General features: G+C 36.5%; 1 long non-coding RNA gene across 1 annotated transcript; it reads left to right on the top strand.

Annotated features, from left to right (window-relative positions):
• Positions 1-5,535: 5,535 nt before the first annotated feature.
• On the top strand, positions 5,536-8,532 carry LOC107974630 (uncharacterized). Its single transcript, XR_008548309.2, has 3 exons — positions 5,536-6,258; positions 7,749-7,930; positions 8,079-8,532. It is a non-coding gene; the product is annotated as an uncharacterized LOC107974630 (long non-coding RNA).
• Positions 8,533-19,117: the final 10,585 nt, after the last annotated feature.

The following is a 19,117-nucleotide window of genomic DNA, read 5'->3' as shown; positions in this document are numbered from 1 at the left end:
GGCCCTTTGCCTCAGGATGGGCTAACTTAGGGGTGCACTTTGTACTCCAGGGCTTCCACTTGGGATCAGGCTGAAGCTAGTCTCCAGCTGAGATCACATCTCAGTGAAGCTCCATTTTTCAGACCTATTTTGCTTCCCTGGTTCCTGTTCTTCTGAGAGTACTCTCATCAATCACTTGAAAAAGAATCTCTGTGGTTCACAGAATGATGGCTCCCAGTAGTATCACACCTAAACCCCAGAACCTGTGAATATATTAGGTCACCTGGGTAAAGGAGAAGAGTTGCAGATGGAATTTAGATAGTGAATCAGCTGACCATAAAATAGGGAAATTATACTGGATTATCAAAGTAGACCCAATGTAATCACAGGGGTCCCTAAAGGTAGAAGAGAGAAGAGTTCAGAGAGATATGTAACTATAGGAGAATGTCCAGAGAAGTGCAACCTTGCTGTGTTTAAAGATAGTGGAAGGAGACTGATATGATTTGGATATTTGTCCCCTCAAAATCTCATGCTTAAATGTAACCCCAGTGTTGGAAGTAGTAGAGCCTGGAGGGAGGTGTTTGGATCATTGGGGTGGATTCCTTGTGAATGGCTTAGCATTATCCCCTTGGTGATAAGTGAGTTCATGTGAGATCTGGTTGTTTAAAACTGTGTGGCACCTCCCCATTCTCTATCTTGCTCTCACCAGGTGTTGTGCCTGCGCCCCCTTTGCCTTCTGCCGTGATTGTAGGCTTCCTGAGGTACTCACAGAAGTACATGCTGGCTCAGTGCTTCTTGCTTTGTCTGCAGAACCATGAGCCAATTAAATCTTTTTCTTTGTAAATTACCCAGCCTCAGTTATTTTTTTTTAAATGAAGTTTCACTCTTGTTGCCCAGGCTGGAGGTGCAATGGTGCAATCTTGGCTCACTGCAACCTCTATCTCATGAGTTCAAGCAATTCTCCTGCCTCAGCCTACCGAGTAGCTGGAATTACAGGTGACCGCCACCACACTCAGCTAATTTTTGTATTTTTAGTAGAGATGGGGTTTTATCATGTTAGCCAGGCTGGTCTTGAACTCCTGACCTCAGATGATTCACCTGCCTCAACCTCCCAAAGTGCTGGGATTACAGGGGAGAGCCACCGCACCCAGCTGCCTCAAGTGTTTCTTTATAGCAACATAAAAAGGGCCTAATACAGAGACAAGGAGCCAAATAATGCAGGCAGCTTCTAGAACCTAGAAAAGGAGTCTCCCCTAGTGACTCAAGAAAGGTACACAACCCACTCCAACACCTGGATTTTAGCCTAGTGAGACCTGTTTCAGACTTTTGACCTCCAGAACTATGAGATTATAAATTCGTGTCATTTCATGCCACAAAATGTGTAGTGTTCTGCTTTTAGGAAACCTGATTCAATGAGTCCTCCTTCCCAGGTACCACAGAGATAACATTTCCAATTGTCATATTTCCCCCAATTAAAAATGAATAAACATACACACAGTTTACTGGTCATATAAAAGCATAATGATCGAGTGTCTGAACAACATGGGCTAACTCTGTATTCCAAGCCTAGCACCATCATTTCCTACAAGAGCAAGATACTTTCTTAATTATGTTTTGGTTTCTTTCCATCTGTAGAAGGATGGCAGAAACAACCAACTTAGAGGATGGTTGAGAGTTAATACATGTAAAGCACATAGATTGTTGTAAGCATTTAAAAAATTTTAGCCATCTTCATTTCCATTTGCCCAATTTTTGCATTTTGCTTCTGTCTGTAGATAAAGGAGTGTTCCTGAAGTAAGACTGCAACAACATGATTTGGTGTGCAGAAACATTCCAGTTTAAAATTTGTATTTATCCAGTGTGGAAAATTCATCAGAAAAAAAAGACATTATATGATTAGGGAAACATTATCTGTGTTATTTCCAGTTTTATCACCAAAACCTTAGCCAACTGATTGAAGCAAAAGAGAAAATTTAGAATTGTTTTAAAGTTTTTCAACTGTGTTTATGCAGAGTATTCTCTATAGAATAGATTTAAAGTATCCTTGGTTTCTCCATAGCATCATTTTTTAAAGTGTGTTCTTAGAGGTTAAAACAGAATTACTAGGAACTGCTGCTGAAAATGAAGGTTTCTGAGCCCCACCCCTTAGCATATAGGATCTACACAGCAATGTTTTTAGTGATTTCCTCACTACCCTCCATTATTTTGAAAACAACCCCCAAAGTTGCTGAGTTATTTGCTGTAACAAATCCCAACCCTGTATGCCTCCATTTCTCCATTGTTAAAATCTGATAACCTACTTAAGAAAGACTGTGCACATTTTAATTTCATAAAATAATGAAGAGTGTTCCTGAAATATAATAAAGATTGGTCAGCCTAAACAGTAAATTTGCATTTAAGGATTGAAATGTCAACAAATTTCTCTTTATTTAAATTAAAAATTATTCACATTGCCCCTAAGTCATTGTTGGAATTTGCATAAAAGTAACAGTTCAATGCTATTTTTATTGCTTGAAAAACATGGTGAGCTGAAATATTTAATGTTAAAATATAGTTAATGTTAAAATGTAGTTTTCTATCTAAAAACTTGATCTGTTCCAAGAAAGGCAACTTTTAAAAAAGCAATGCCAAGGCAACCAGTCTCCTAAATATGAACAAATATTAAAGAACTGGTGAAAATTCTCAGCAAGAAATAACTGGGTAGGAGGAAATGGGGATGGAAAGAAATTGCTGGGTTGATATTCTATTGGCTTAAAAGTCTTTATTGGTAATGTTGACATAGGAAGGCAATTGTCATACGTTTAATGGCACTTTCTATTAAGCAGTATATTTTTATGTTTCCTTCTCTATACAGTATACTAACAATAAATATGCCAATATATTTGTTTATATTTATATTTTAAAGATATATATTTATATGTTCATATAAAATATTTAAATGTTTAGATGCTAAATTATATCATTTAGATAAATACTATAAAATTTCAGAGAAGGAAAAGATCAGCATGAGCTGAAATAATCAGAAATGTAATGCAGGACATCATTACCTGTGCTGATTCTATTTGGTATTTTAAACATTTTTAGCCTGTGCATCTATGGCTTGATGTTTGTGAGAAGTTGGGACTTTTTTTTTTTCATTTAATGTTCCTATGGATTTATTATTTACAATGACTAAGCCCAAAAACTAACAACTCTTTTTCTAGCATCAGTGAGATTTGTGCAGCTTTTTATATACTTACTTAAAAAAAATCTTGTCATCTTAATGCCTTAACCAGTTGAATAAGGATGCTGCATAGTATTGAGTTGACATAAGAAGGGACTTTGCAAACATTCATTTGTGTGGATTTTTTCCCTGGTGGTACCATTTTAACTGCAGAAGCAAAATGTAAACTTTCTGAAACTTCAGAGCTAATATAGAGTTGTTTGTGTCTCAAACCTAGCCCAAGATGTTGCAGCCATTTAGAGTATTTATTAATTAGGATGAGGTTTTCAAATATCTTCAGCAATCCATCTTTCAGAGATGTTATCTCCTTGAAAGAGTGTCAGGGTAAATTATGTTATTGGTACTGAAAGGTGTGCAGTCTAATAATATCATTTGCAAAAGGCAATGCAGCACTTCAAAGGAAATATACTTAAGTTTCAAAATAATACAATACATGTTTTTAAAAATACAAGCCTGCATTTTGAAATTACCTTTGTCTGTTTCAAAACTCCTGTTCAACAACATTTATGGAACTTTCATTTCCTATACAGACTTACTGGGGTTAGAAAAGAAAATTCAGAGGTCTAAGTCATTAAGGAGTTTAATATTAGGTAGGATATAGAATATAGAGCTAATTTTTATTACATTTTGAAATCAATTTGATCAATGTATAGAATGGGCAATATGCACATGCATGACATTTAAAAAGTATATATTATCTCCCATTCATCAAATTTCATGAGATACCACCAGCCACCCGGCCTATTCTATCTTTCCAGGGAGGCAGATAAGCAAATATGCATGAATAAATGCTCATAAAATGTTGACATCTAGTATGAAATGAATTTGAACTTTAAACTGGCTGAATACAAAAAAGGCAAAAAAAATATGGCAATGACAAGTTTTACAAATTAGAGATTCTTGGATTCTGCTGGTGGTGCTAATTAGAGAAGTCTGGTTGTCAAGCCTGGATCAAGTTAAGGTTGAAGAAAGAGAATGATTGAGACAGACTTTATATATTAAGCATATATAATACTTTGGCCATATTCTAATACCCAGAGCAACTTGCACCTGAATAATGGCCATAATTCCTATTTCTCACTACTCTCATCAATGTGGTATTTATTAAATCTAAGAAACCGTATTTTATAAAACTGCATGCAACAGAGTATCTACTAATGTTCCACAAGGGAGTGGTATTCAAATTGAACGTGCATCAGAATCACCCTGACAGCTTGTTAAAGATGCATTTTCTCAAGCTGCACCCACTAGAGATTTTGATCCAGAGTATTCAAGGTAAAGTCTGGAGTCTGCATTTTCAATAAGCAACCCAGGTAATTCTACTTCAGTAAGTCCACCACACAACTGGGGGAAGTCCAACATAGACAGTTACAATTCTTTGATGAGTTGTCCAGGCCCAGTGACAGGTACACACAAAATGAATGTCAATATTTTAATTCACCTTCAGGCCCCTTTCTGGTTATTTTTTTTCCATGTTTGAAACCACTGGAGAGCAGCTCCAAGACCAATGTTCAAACAACTTCCATTCAATCTCTAAAATTGCAACCATAAATTTAATGTGCATTGTTCCTTGCTGAATCCTTAATTTTTCCCTCACACAACATGTAGTCCAGTTTACATGTATAAATGAGGAGATTTCTATAAGCAATTTTAGAACCTTATGGGTAAAAATTAACCTCATGTATCTTACATTTTCATACAGGGGAAATTTTACTCATTCTTACTAATCAGAATTCTTTTTATTCCTTTTTATTATAGAAGGAGCTGTGATCTGCCTTTGCAATAGGACTTTTTTCTTTTATATCACAATGTAATTTTCTTTGAAATGTGACATTCATTGCAACTTAATCTGAGAAAATTACCTCAGTTGGAATTGGCCTTGGCATAAGCATTTCAAAATTTTATGCTGAAATTAATTGTGCATATATAATATCATGCAGAGAGTAATTTTCTTGGAATGTAGCCTTTCTTTTGATGGGTTACTAGGAATTAAGCATTTTAGCATTCTTTATTAATTTTTCAAAGTCACTACGACCAAGGATAACAATTCATCATGTGCATACAAGGCCATTCTGCGTTTCCTACTCTTGCCTTGGGCTCATCATTATTAATCTGGAATTCCATTTGTTCTTCACTTTTTGAATATGTCTGTTTAGTTGACTGTAGTGCCACTGGCAGGACTATGTGCCCAGGAAATCCAAGACTCATATTTGGACAAAAGCTATGTCCACTTTTCAGCTAGTACCCCTACCCAAATTACCATAGCAACCAAAAAATTGCAGATTCCTACATTCTAGAATCATGTTCTAAAGGGATGTCATCATTTACAAAATGTCTTTGTTGAGTCTGAATGGTTCAAGCAATAGCAAAAAAGGATTATTTCTCTCTTGGACATTTCAAAGTACTATGCCACAAAATATCCAAGACTTGTTATGGTGAGGAGCCAAGTGGAATGGAAAGGACAGCTCATCCCGGCGGCTGGGAGTGCATGCACACACATGCCCCCTTTTTCTTGCCTACTAACAGGATCTATAGAAGGAGTACATAATGAGTATGTAGGGGACTTGGCTGCTTTCAGTTAGGAATGAGACACTGATATGGTTGGAATATAGTAAGAGAAAAAGGGAGGTCTTTCTTAAAAAACGGTTTTGTGTAAAAATAGAGATGGCACGTAATGGATATCATATTAGAGGGCTCCCTGGACAAATACACAGAGCCAAAACTTCTCATCGATTAGCCACCTCTTCAAGTTTAGGGGTTGAAAATCTGAAACAACTACAAACATGGTATCTCTCTGAAAAGGAGATAACGTAAAAGTTATCACATATTAATATAATGTGTATGAATAAATTGACAAGCTGGTTAGAAATTAGAAATAAAAGTCTTGAGGCAATGAAAGAGGTAATAACATAGGCAAAAAGAGCTCTTCTTCTGGAGAGTAGTTGTAGATGGAGTAAACAAGTTTAGGTACTGAACTGAGAATAGCACATGGATAGACCAATTGTGGATGAAGGAGACTAAAGAGAGGTTTAACGAATATTGAAATGAACCTCCAGGTAGGTTGTATTTATTAGTTTGCTGGGAACAAGCTGCTTTTCTCTCTCCTGTGAAGCAGGAAGGCAAATTTCTAGTGGCTTTCCAAAGGAAATGGGAAATCTAAGGAAATGGTTTGATACCAGAGTGTTCTCCTTAGGTTTATTTTAATGATGGACTTAAAGATACTTTCCTATACTCATGAGCTATGTTGTCTCTGGTATTCTTTGGTATATTTTACCAAAAAGATAGAATAGGTGCCACAAGTATTAAACATTTTAGACTCCTCAGAGCATTATAAAAAGCAAGCACAAAATAGAAGCCTAATATGCAGGGAAAGTCACTGACCATGCCCTTGGTACTGCTGATTGTATTGCAGAGCAAGAGATGGACCCTGAGGGTACTTGAAGCCAACAAGTTTCACTTCTGGAAAAAGACTTCAGAATATGAGTTTAAAATATAAAAAGGGAATTTGAGCCAAGACACAAGAACAAACATTTTTTTGACAATTATATCTTTATTATTCCTCTTACAGAGCTACATTTACTCTTACTAAGTTTCAGAGTCAGGTAGTAATTTACAGTAAGACTGAATTACCATCCATAACGTTAGATGTCCTTATTGAAACTTCAACATCATTTCCAAATATCAGCATTAGCATTGTGCTTGACATTCATTTAACGAAGTTACTGAAAATCTATTAAGTATAAGACATCAGTTATTTTTAATAGAACTTTCTGAAAACATTTCAGCAAAATAGCCTGTTGAGAAAAATGTGTATGCTGAAAAAAAAAAAAAACCGAACAAATAGGAAAGCCTGGTTCACAAACAGGTGTCAGGGAAATAGACAGTACTTTTATAGTAATAACATAAGGACAAACTTCTTGAAGGTAAGTTTTATTAAATAATAGGACAACAACAAGATAAAATGACTTCTTCCTGATATTTATATATTGATTGCTGATATTTATATATTGATATTTATATATTGATATTTATATATTGATTCCTGATATTTATATATTGATTGCTGGTCATAAGACTATTTTTAGGCAATGTGTTTTGAAAAACCAGAAAGTCTACTACCTTGAGTTTTCAGCCACGTGAGAATAGCAAGATTCAGTGTTTATACTTGATAGCATCTTAATTAGGCCTACAGGCCTCCCTTTCACATAACTACCTTCAAGTTTATGACAGCTCAAACTCACAATTATCATTATGGAGAAGAGAGAAGAGTTAAGCTAAAAACAGACCACTTTCAGAGGACCTGAAAGCAACGTAATCAGTCACCTATTGCCATATACAAGCCACCCCCAAACATAATGACTTAAAACAGCAATCATCTGTTATTGCTTATGAGTCTCTGAGTCAGCTGAACATTCCTGCTGATCTGGGCTTGGTTAGGCTTATTTTAGCTATGTTCATTCTTGTTCTGCAGATAGCTGACAATCACCTAGGGGCTGACTGTAGGCATTCCGGCTGAGATATGCTCTCTGTGTCTTTTATCCTTTAGCAGGAGGAGGCTTGCTCACAGGGTGGTTACAGGCATCCAAGAGAGTCAGCATAAATGTGAAAAGTTTCCAAAATATCAGATTCAGTCCTATGTAATCTGGTTTCCATTGCATTCTCTTGGCCAAAGCAAGTTGCAAGACAAGTCCAAATTCAAGAAGGTCAAGAAATACACTCCATCTCCAGGTAGGAGAAGCTGCAAAGAACTGTGACAATCTATGACAAATAGTATGTTCAAGGGGAATAATATGGGAAGATGTGCCCTCTGCCAGCTTCTCAGGGAAAAATACAGCTTTTGTAATATTTAGTAATATAGACTGTCTAATATTTCTAGAGATATCTATGACTTTCAGTTGAAATATCTGAGGCCAACACTCCAAGCAATTTTAAACAAGTGGTGACAGAAATTACCAGACACACATCAAGACTCAAGTATAAAGCTATACAATTTAAGGATGCTCAGCAAATGTTACTGAATTGACTGGGTAGTCCCTAAAGAGCTGAAGAATAAAAGATGTTATGAGAAACCCAACAATACCAAATATAAATTGCCTCAGGTTCTGAAATATTCAATAAAGTATTCTCACTGTAGTTCCTTCAGCTTAGCTGATTTGGACTTTGGCTGTGAAAACATTATCCTCAGTGTTTAAAAGGTTGGAAAATTCTACTGGCTCTTTGGCCCAACCTGGAATTAAATCCTGATGCTATCTTAGAACCTCAAAGTCTAAAATCTTCTATTGTTACTTTACAGAGCTGTTGAAACATATTAATAAACTTGTATCATACTGATTTGATTCTAATTTTTTGTGGGGCATTGTTTAAAAATTATTGAAATGCATATATGGAAAATTGATTTTTTAAGTAAATATATAACTTTTAAAATTGTATCCTACATCTAACTCCAAATAAAGGTTTAAAAACAACTATGAGCAATATAAGTAAAAATACATTTAAAATACATTTAAGAGAAAGATAAGGAAAAAAGGAATGACTCATGAAGGTTAGTACACAATCTATGCATCTTGAATATTTGCACACTTACCAAGTGTTTGGCTCCAGGGTTTCTGGCAGCTAATGCAAAGAGGAACAGAACCAAGTTTCATGGTATTATATGGTAGACTGTGGAAGCTATAGCATTTCTGCCCCCTCATGTTTTCACATTCCCCTTTAGAGAACAGCACAATACTTTTCCACATCTGATGGGAATTGTCAATCATGGTGACAATGGAATTAAATATTGGGTCAGTAATTTGTAAATTGATTAATGCAGTTTATGAATTCAAAAGAATTACTGTCTTAAGTTCACAAATTTTCTATATCATTTCTTTTCCTGTCCTCTGAAAATAATTTTTTTTTTTGAGACAGTCTCGCTCTGTTGCCCGGGCTAGAATGCAGTGGGGCTATCTTGGCTCACTGCAAGCTCCCCCTTCTGGGTACACACCATTCTGCCTCAGCCTCCCGAGTAGCTGGGACTACAGGTGCCCACCACCACGCCAGGCTAATTTTTTTCTTTGTTTTTTGTTTTTTGTTTTTTTGTACTTTTAGTAGAGACAGGATTTCACCGTGTTAGCCAGGATGGTCTCCATCTCCTGACCTCGTGATCCGCCCGCCTTGGCCTCCCAAAGTGCTGGGATTACAGGCGTGAGCCACCATGCCTGGCCTGAAAATAAATGTTTTATGAGTTAAAAAACCTTAGCAAATATAAACAATATAGCACTAACAGTGCCAACAGATATAATTTGTGTTTCAGGTTCAATAATTTTATTAAAAAGAAAAACATGTTTTTAACATTTTAGTCTAGAAAAGGGTTTGTCACCTAGAAGTATGTGGGTTTATGTTTATAGTCCACAGCCTTCCTTTAATATTCCAGCTGTGGGAAAATAGTTTAGTTTTATGAATACCTGTATCAAGTCAATGCAAAAATAGCAAGCTAGTCAAAAAATCCTGGAATGAATTTGACAGTTGGGACCTATGAGTTAAGATTAACAGCAAAAAGTCAACAGCCAAAAGTTAGAGCAGGATATGAATTATTATTTTTTATTTTAATATGAACGACATAAAGCAGTTTCATGTTAAAGTTTCTTATTTTTTTCCAATAGTAAGGAAACGCTTTTCTGGTTTCTTTATTCCTTTTTTCTTTGCCTTTTTCTTATGATAAAAAGGTACTTTTCTGATACCAGAAACCAGCAAAAGTTCACCTTATTGTACATTCCAAGTGTTTTAGAATTACTTGCAAGAAACTTCTGCAACTCTGATGAAGTCTGCTTGACCTTTCACCTGATGTAGACTTCTGAACAGCACAAGTCCTGCCCTTGTGGTGTTTCAAATAGCCTTGTCTCAGTAAGGTTGCAGACACCTGCCAAGCACCAAAACCAGCATATAAATGAGAGGGCATGACACAGTAAAGAGACAGATAGTTCAGCGTTACTATTGTAAAGAGGGAAAATGTAATCAAGACCACATTGTTAAGAAATCACCGGTTCGGGGAATGAAGCACTTTAGAAAGAGGACATGCGGGGTTCAAAATTATATAACACAAATATGAAAAGCTGTAAAGTGACCATACTGCTCAGTCACTTGTGTTTTCCAATATTTAAGCTCTGAAGAGGGAACAAATCCCAGGTGTATCAGTGATAGTTTCTATCATTCTTTGAAACAAAAACTCTGTTATTGTTGATGATGTTAATATTAAGAACAGATTGGAAGCAAACTTGGCATGCTATCAATACCAGGTAAATTGTGTATCACTGTGTAATTACTAAACACCAGGTTGACTCTATCCCCACTCTTTCCACTACTATATAGTTATCAGAAAGAATAGAGACTCTATCCCCACTCTTTCCTCTAGTATATAGTTATGAGAAAGAATAGAGAGCAATATTGAAATCAGCACCAGAATCACAACAGAGAAATCATGACACTATCCTGAAAAACTATTTTGTAGTTTGCCTCTATAATACCAAGATACTGCTAGAAGACTAGGGCAATGATAATAATAATTAGTTGGGGACTATCATTGGATTGCAAAACAGATTTTTTTTTTTTTTTTTTTACAGTTTGGAACTATCATTGGATTGCAAAACAGAATTTATTTATTTATTTTTTTCTTGAAACAGTCTCACTCTCTCGCCCAGGCTGGAGTACAGTGATGCAGTCTCGGCTCACTGCAATCCCCACCTTCTGGGTTCAAGCGATCCTCCCACCTCAGCCTCCTGAGTAGCTGGGACTACGGGCATGGGCCACCACACTTGGCTAATTTTCTTTTTTTTTTTTTTAAGTTTTAAAATATTTAATATTTTCTTTTTTTATTTTTTATTTTTATTATTATTATACTTTAAGTTTTAGGGTACACGTGCACAATGTGCAGGTTAGTTACATATGTATACATGTGCCATGCTGGTGTGCTGCACCCATTAACTCGTCATTTAACATTAGGTATATCTCCTAATGCTATCCCTCCCACCTCCCCCCACCCCACAACAGTCACCAGAGTGTGATGTTCCCCTTCCTGTGTCCATGTGTTCTCATTGTTCAATTCCCATCTATGAGTGAGAACATGTGGTGTTTGGTTTTTTATCCTTGCGATAGTTTACTGAGAATGATGATTTCCAATTTCATCCATGTCCCTACAAAGGACATGAACTCATCATTTTTTATGGCTGCATAGTATTCCATGGTGTATATGTGCCACATTTTCTTAATCCAGTCTATCATTGTTGGACATTTGGGTTGGTTCCAAGTCTTTGCTATTGTGAATAGTGCCACAATAACATACGTGTACATGTGTCTTTATAGCAGCATGATTTATAGTCCTTTGGGTATATACACAGTAATGGGATGGCTGGGTCAAATGGTATTTCTAGTTCTAGATCCCTGAGGAATCGCCACACTGACTTCCACAATGGTTGAAGTAGTTTACAGTCCCACCAACAGTGTAAAAGTGTTCCTATTTCTCCACATCCTCTCCAGCACCTGTTGTTTCCTAACTTTTTAATGATCGCCATTCTAACTGGTGTGAGATGGTATCTCATTGTGGTTTTGATTTGCATTTCTCTGATGGCCAGTGATGATGAGCATTTTTTCATGTGCCTGTTGGCTGCATAAATGTCTTCTTTTGAGAAGTGTCTGTTCATATCCTTCACCCGCTTTTTGATGGGGTTCTTTTTTTTTTTGTAAATTTGTTTGAGTTCTTTGTAGATTCTGGATATTAGCCCTTTGTCAGATGAGTAGATTTCAAAAATGTTCTCCCATTCTGTAGGTTGCCTGTTCACTCTGATGGTAGTTTCCTTTGCTGTGCAGAAGCTCTTTAGTTTAATTAGATCCCATTTGTCAATTTTGGCTTTTGTTGCCATTACTTTTGGTGTTTTAGACATGAAGTCCTTGCCCTTGCCTGTGTCCTGAATGGTAATGCCTAGGCTTTCTTCTAGGGTTTTTATGGTTTTAGGTCTAATGTTTAAGTCTTTAATCCATCGTGAATTAATTTTTTTATAAGGTGTAAGGAAGAGATCCAGTTTCAGCTTTCTACATATGGCTAGCCAGTTTTCCCAGCACCATTTATTAAATAGGGAATCCTTTCTCCATTGCTTGTTTTTCTCAGGTTTGTCAAAGATCAGATAGTTGTAGATATGCGGCATTATTTCTGAGGGCTCTGTTCTGTTCCATTGATCTATATCTCTGTTTTGGTACCAGTACCATGCTGTTTTGGTTACTGTAGCCTTGTAGTATAGTTTGAAGTCAGGTAGTGTGATGCCTCCAGCTTTGTTCTTTTGGCTTAGGATTGACTTGGCAATGCGGGCTCTTTTTTGGTTCCATATGAACTTTAAAGTAGTTTTTTTCCAATTCTGTGAAGAAAGTCATTGGTAGCTTGATGGGGATGGCATTGAATCTATAAATTACCTTGGGCAGTATGGCCATTTTCATGATATAGATTCTTCCTACCCATGAGCATGGAATGTTCTTCCATTTGTTTGTAGCCTCTTTTATTTCATTGAGCAGTGGTTTCTAGTTCTCCTTGAAGAGGTCCTTCACGTCCCTTGTAAGTCAGATTCCTAGGTATTTTATTCTCTTTGAAGCAATTGTGAATGGGAGTTCACTCATGAATTGGCTCTCTGTTTGTCTGTTATTGGTGTATAAGAATGCTTGTGATTTTTGTACATTGATTTTGTATCCTGAGACTTTGCTGAAGTTGCTTATCAGCTTAAGGAGATTTTGGGCTGAGACAATGGGGTTTTCTAGATATACAATCATGTCGTCTGCAAACAGGGACAATTTGACTTCCTCTTTTCCTAATTGAATACCCTTTATTTCCTTCTCCTGCCTAATTGCCCTGGCCAGAACTTCCAACATGATGTTGAATAGGAGTGGTGAGAGAGGGCATCCCTGTCTTGTGCCAGTTTTCAAAGGGAATGCTTCCAGTTTTTGCCCATTCAGTATGATATTGGCTGTGGGTTTGTCATAGATAGCTCTTATTATTTTGAGATACGTCCCATCAATACCTAATTTATTGAGAGTTTTTAGCATGAAGCGTTGTTGAATTTTGTCAAAGGCCTTTTCTGCATCTATTGAGATAATCATGTGGTTTTTGTATTTGGTTCTGTTTATATGCTGGATTACATTTATTGATTTGCGTATATTGAACCAGCCTTGCATCCCAGGGATGAAGCCCACTTGATCATGGTGGATAAGCTTTTTGATGTACTGGGGGATTGGGTTTGCCAGTATTTTATTGAGTATTTTTGCATCAATGTTCATGAAGGATATTGGTCTAAAATTCTCTTTTTTGGTTGTGTCTCTGCCAGGCTTTGGTATCAGAATGATGCTGGCCTCATAAAATGAGTTAGGGAGGATTCCCTCTTTTTCTATTGATTGGAATAGTTTCAGAAGGAATGGTACCACTTCCTCCTTGTACTTCTGGTAGAATTCTGCTGTGAATCCATCTGGACCTGGACTCTTTTTGGTTGGTAAGGTATTGATTATTGCCACAATTTCAGCTCCTGTTATTGGTCTATTCAGAGACTCAACTTCTTCCTGGTTTAGTCTTGGGAGAGTGTATGTGTCGAGGAATTTATCCATTCCTTCTAGATTTTCTAGTTTATTTGCTTAGAGGTGTTTGTAGTATTCTCTGATGGTAGTTTGTATTTCTGTGGGATCGGTGGTGATATCCCCTTTATCATTTTTTATTGTGTCTATTTGATTCTTCTCTCTCTTTTTCTTTATTAGTCTTGCTAGCATTCTATCAATTTTGTTGATCCTTTCAAAAAAACCAGCTCTTGGATTCATTAATTTTTTGAAGGGTTTTTTGTGTCTCTATTTCCTTCAGTTCTGCTCTGATTTTAGTTATTTCTTGCCTTCTGCTAGCTGTTGAATGTGTTTGCTCTTGCTTTTCTAGCTCTTTTAATTGTGATGTTAGGGTGTCAATTTTGGATCTTTCCTGCTTTCTCTTGTGGGCATTTAGTGCTATAAATTTCCCTCTATACACTGTTTTGAATGTGTCCCAGAGATTCTGGTATGTTGTGTCTTTGTTCTCGTTGGTTTCAAAGAACATCTTTATTTCTGCCTTCATTTGGAAACTGTTTTTCACCATGTTGGTCAAGCTGGTCTCAAACTCCTGGCCTCAAGTGATCTGCCTACCTCAGCCTCCCAAAGTGCTGAGATTACAGGTGTGAGCCACTGTGCCAGCCCAAAACATGTTTGAAATTTTAACTTTAAGAATCCTCTTTAATCGAATAGAAGGAACAGGATCATTTAGCACACCAAAGCAACTAAGCTGATTTGTTTTACCTCACCTTGCTGTAGCACTCAATAACAACAGAAAATGGCAGCTTGCCCAAGTATTGAGTTTTGATTTCCAAGCCAAATAATTTCAAAGAAGCTGCATTATGCCTGCTACTCACCCCCACTGAGTATGACACAAAATATTTCATTGAACTTTGATTTTAAACATGCCTCTCTAAGTTGAGCATCCTCCTCTCCAGCAGTCACAGTCAGCATACTATTAGCAAGGTGATAGTTACAGGATGAAACGTGGTTAGCCGATCAATGAGGGCAGTCAAAACAATACAAAAATTACAGGACAGAATGAAGGGGAAGGGACTGTGCAAACCAACCATCTGCCCTGTAAAGAAAGAAGGCATGATTACAGGATATAAAGATCTTAGAGGTAAGAGCGTAACGTGAGAAAAGGAAATTGGCATGACAGTGATAAATAATTCTAAATTTCCTTTTCAAGGAGGAATAGTTGAGCCAAACTAATAAAATTTTTAAGAAGTTCTGAAAGTAATAGTTGAAACTGATGCTGAAAAATGTCTCCATGTTGAGCCAATGAATATTTAAAATTCCTGTATGTGAAACCAAGTCATCTTTCATCAAAATTCTCCTCCCCCTCGGCCCTTTTACTTTTCAAGGCATCCCATTTACCTGGTTATCCTGAATTAACATGCTGGTGATATTTTAACATCTTTACCTTTAATCATCATATTCAGACAGCAAGTCCAGTCACTTTTTTGTCCTTAATGTTGCCTAAATTCTCCTGTCTTCCAGTCTCGATGGCCACTACTGTAATTCAGGCTCTTGCTTCCTCTAACTTGCACTCGAAAACTGTTCTCAACTGTAAGCTCTTCCTTCTCCCACCCACATTATGGCCTGCTGGCCTGCTACTGTAGCAAGCCTAATACAAAACTATAATTTTGTCATTTTTGTGAACAGAAACACTCAGGGATTCCTGACTATACCAAGTAGCTTGAGAATACCCACTCCTTGAATTCAAGTTTCTCCTTTGCCTCAGCATGCTCCATCTTACAGCTTTATCTTTCACTGAATCTCGCCGCACGTGCAATTCCATAGCTTTTCCCAAAGACTCCCAGCTTTCCTTTCTTTAGTCTTTTGTTTTAGCAGTTCCTCCACATGTACACCCACATTTCAAAATTCAGCTCAACCGCTACTCATACATAAAGTTTCCATGACCCTAGGAGAGAGAAAGCAATTTCTCCAGAAACACTCCATCACTTTGTTTCTAAATACCTGGTACCATTCTAATTTGTATTAAAATAGTTTATGTATTTGTCACAGCTCCCCCTGCTGGACTGTATGTCCTGTATGGCAAGAACCCAGCCTATTCACCTACTGTGTAAATGATTGTGTGCTACCTATATGATGGGTGCATAATGGCTTTTGATGAATAAAGTGATAAATGAAAAAATTCAGAGTCAACATTTTAAAGAAGTTGTTACTCTTGCCAAAATAGGAGAAAAAAACCAAACTAAATGCAGTTTATTTCTAAATAAAGTGAGAAGCATTTACTTCATCTATTTGGAGAACAACGTCATTCCAACCATCATCATGGTGGGCTTAGCTGTTTTATGACATTACCAAACTTTGCAACAAGAAAAATCTCTACAGATTGAAACCAGATAATATACTATGTTAATAATGGTTATATCTAAATTATAGTATTTGGAATAATTTTAATATTTTTCATATATTTCTGCACTTTGTTATTGCATTTATAACCAGAAGAACATTATTAGTAATAAAAATATTTTAACAATGGATTATCTTTGAATCAAATATTTTAAACATACAAATTTTAACCTGAGTAGTGTTGAATCCTGAGGATACAAAAACCCTGCATAGGTTGAATGTGATATGGTTTATATTTTGGAAACATTACTCTAAAGATAATTTTAAAATATAGTGAAGGAAGTAAAAACTTGATACTAAGAGGCCAATAAAGAGGCTGTTGTTACTGTTGATGTAAATGATACAGGCTTGAACTAAGATTAAAGCAGTGGTAAGTGAAATGAGAAGACAGGGAAGAGAGAAAAGTTCAAATCATAATTAATGAGGTTTGATTACAAATTCAGTTAATCTGAGGGAGTAGGGGCCGTTCATAACCTGATAAATAAGGTTTGGCTTTTCATGCTAAGGGGTGAGAGTTAATGACCAAGAAGTTAGTTGACAGATGGTTCTAACAGAAACACTAAAGGGGAAGAAAATCACAGGGAAAAGAAACCTAATACATGAGATCATAGCTTTTGGGACTTTTGATGAGTGTGAGTCATATAGTCGGAAGAGATAACAAGGTTTCCTATCGAAATTGTTTAAGGGAGGAGAGATACTGCCAAGACTAGCTCTGCTGGAAGGATGGTGACACATTTCTCTGAGAAGAACAAGTAGCTAGTCCCTGAAGAGAAACAAGTGGCTCTAGAAAGCGAGTCGGGGAGGGGAGCAGATTGTAACTTAGGGTGAATGTTTGTGGGGTTTAGTAGTGGTGGGGAATCAATTGGTTTAATTTATTACTGATATTAATAATAGCAAGAAGTCCCCCTTTTTAAATTTTCTTTATTTCCATAGGTTATTGGTGAACAGGTGGTGTTTGGTTACCTAAGTAAGTTATTTAGTGGTGATTTGTGAGATTTTGGTGCACCCATCACCTGAGCAGTATACACTGCACTCAACTTGTAGTCTTTTATCCCTCACTCCCTTCCCACCCTTTCCTCGAGTCCCCAAAGTCCACTGTGTCATTCTTATGCCTTTGCATTCTCATAGCTTAGCTCCCACTTAAAACATATGATGTTTGGTTTTCCATTCCTGAGTTACTTCACTTATAATAATAGTCTCCAATCTTATCCAGGTTGCTGTGAATGCCATTCATTCATTCATTTTTATGGCTGTGTAGTATTCTATTGTATATGTATACCACAGTTTCTTTATCTACTTGTTGATTGATGGACATTTGGGTTGGTTCCACATTTTTGCAATTGCAAATTGTGCTGCTATAAGCATGCATGTGCAAGTATCTTTTTTGTATAACAAATAAGTCCCCAATTTGCATTGTATATTTTTAAGACTTAATAACATACATTTTTTGGCATTTAGTGTAACTGCTCTATCTGCTGCTGTTTTAATATAGAAATGTATGGAAATATATTATTTTACTGCATTTATTCAGAGACATTAACCCTTCAAGTTCTGTAACCATAATTAAGCTTGAACCAACTATACAAAAATCAATTATACACTGTGTTACTGTGTAGAAAATACCTTTTTTTTTTTTTTGAGACTGAGTCTCACTTTGTTGCCCAAGCTAGAACGTAGTGGTGCGATCTCAGCTCACTGCAACCTCTGCCTCCCAGGTCCAAGCAATTCCTACCTCAGCCTCCTGGGTAGCTACAATTACAGGCACGTGACACCATGCCTGGCTAATTTTTGTATTTTTAGTAAAGAGGAGGTTCACCATGTTGACCATGCTCATCTCCAACTCTTGACCTCAAGTGATCCACCCCACTTGGCCTCCCAAAGTGCTGAGATAACAGGCTTGAGCCACTGCACCCAGCCAGAAACAATCTTTAAGCTAGTTTTATAATGTGAACCCTATTTCAGAAAAAGCATTTATCTTACAATCATTATCTTCCATCTTTTACTAAAATACATATCATACCAATACATTCCTTATTTTTAGCTACAAACATTATATTGGACTATTAAATTCTGCTTCAACATTCCCTAAGAATCATAAAATGCCCATGACATGGGTTAGAATAGAAAAGATCCAAGTTCTGGTTCTATCTCCAGAACTTATTAGCATTTTGATCTTGGGAAAATTAATAAACCTTTCTGTACCTTGATTCTCTTGTCTATGAACATTTCAGCTGCAGGAACTGTAAATTAATTTGGTATAAATACTCCTACCATGGCAAATTTAACAATCCACTCGCAAAATTCCTGAATATTTAATAATCAGCTCTAGCGAGTTGGTAGAATCAGTACAAGCTACATCCAGCATACTGTGGTTAAAGAAAATAGATAATAAAGTTTCAGGAAGCAAGAGGCCTCAGGGTAGAAATAATGCTTAAAAAGGCCTCAGGGTAGAAATAATGCTTAAATGCGAGTCAAAATTAGGTTTAAATCAACAGAAGACCCAGATGTAAGATCATTAACTTCAAAAGCCATGGAATTAATAATCATAACAATAGGTGGAAAAGATATATTAAATTGTAAAACTTGGAAGATTGAAACCTGGAGAAGAGGTGAGGGAGCTATGAAAAATGAAATACATGTCAATTTAGGTAACAAGTCTGTAAAGAGCAGGGTTTTCAAAAAGAGGTTGTGTGATCACTTATTAAAAGTTGATATAAAAAAGAATATATACAGACACTGCAGAATGAATATAAGCTCACATGTACTATTATTTCTATACCAACAGCCAGCTGAAGGCAGCCCAGGATATTAGATTGGATAGTCAACAAGATCGACTCTATTATGTTTTGCTCAAGATGAAGAAATAATAGAATAATGAATTAGTTGTTATCTAGTTCCAGATTTGTATTTTGTGCCATTACTTTCACGATTTCCTAAATGTGCATCTATTCCTAC

The sequence above is a fragment of the Pan troglodytes genome, chromosome 4 (assembly GCF_028858775.2).
Source record: "Pan troglodytes isolate AG18354 chromosome 4, NHGRI_mPanTro3-v2.0_pri, whole genome shotgun sequence".
Lineage (NCBI taxonomy): Eukaryota > Metazoa > Chordata > Mammalia > Primates > Hominidae > Pan > Pan troglodytes.
This window is presented reverse-complemented; position numbering and strand designations above follow the sequence as displayed.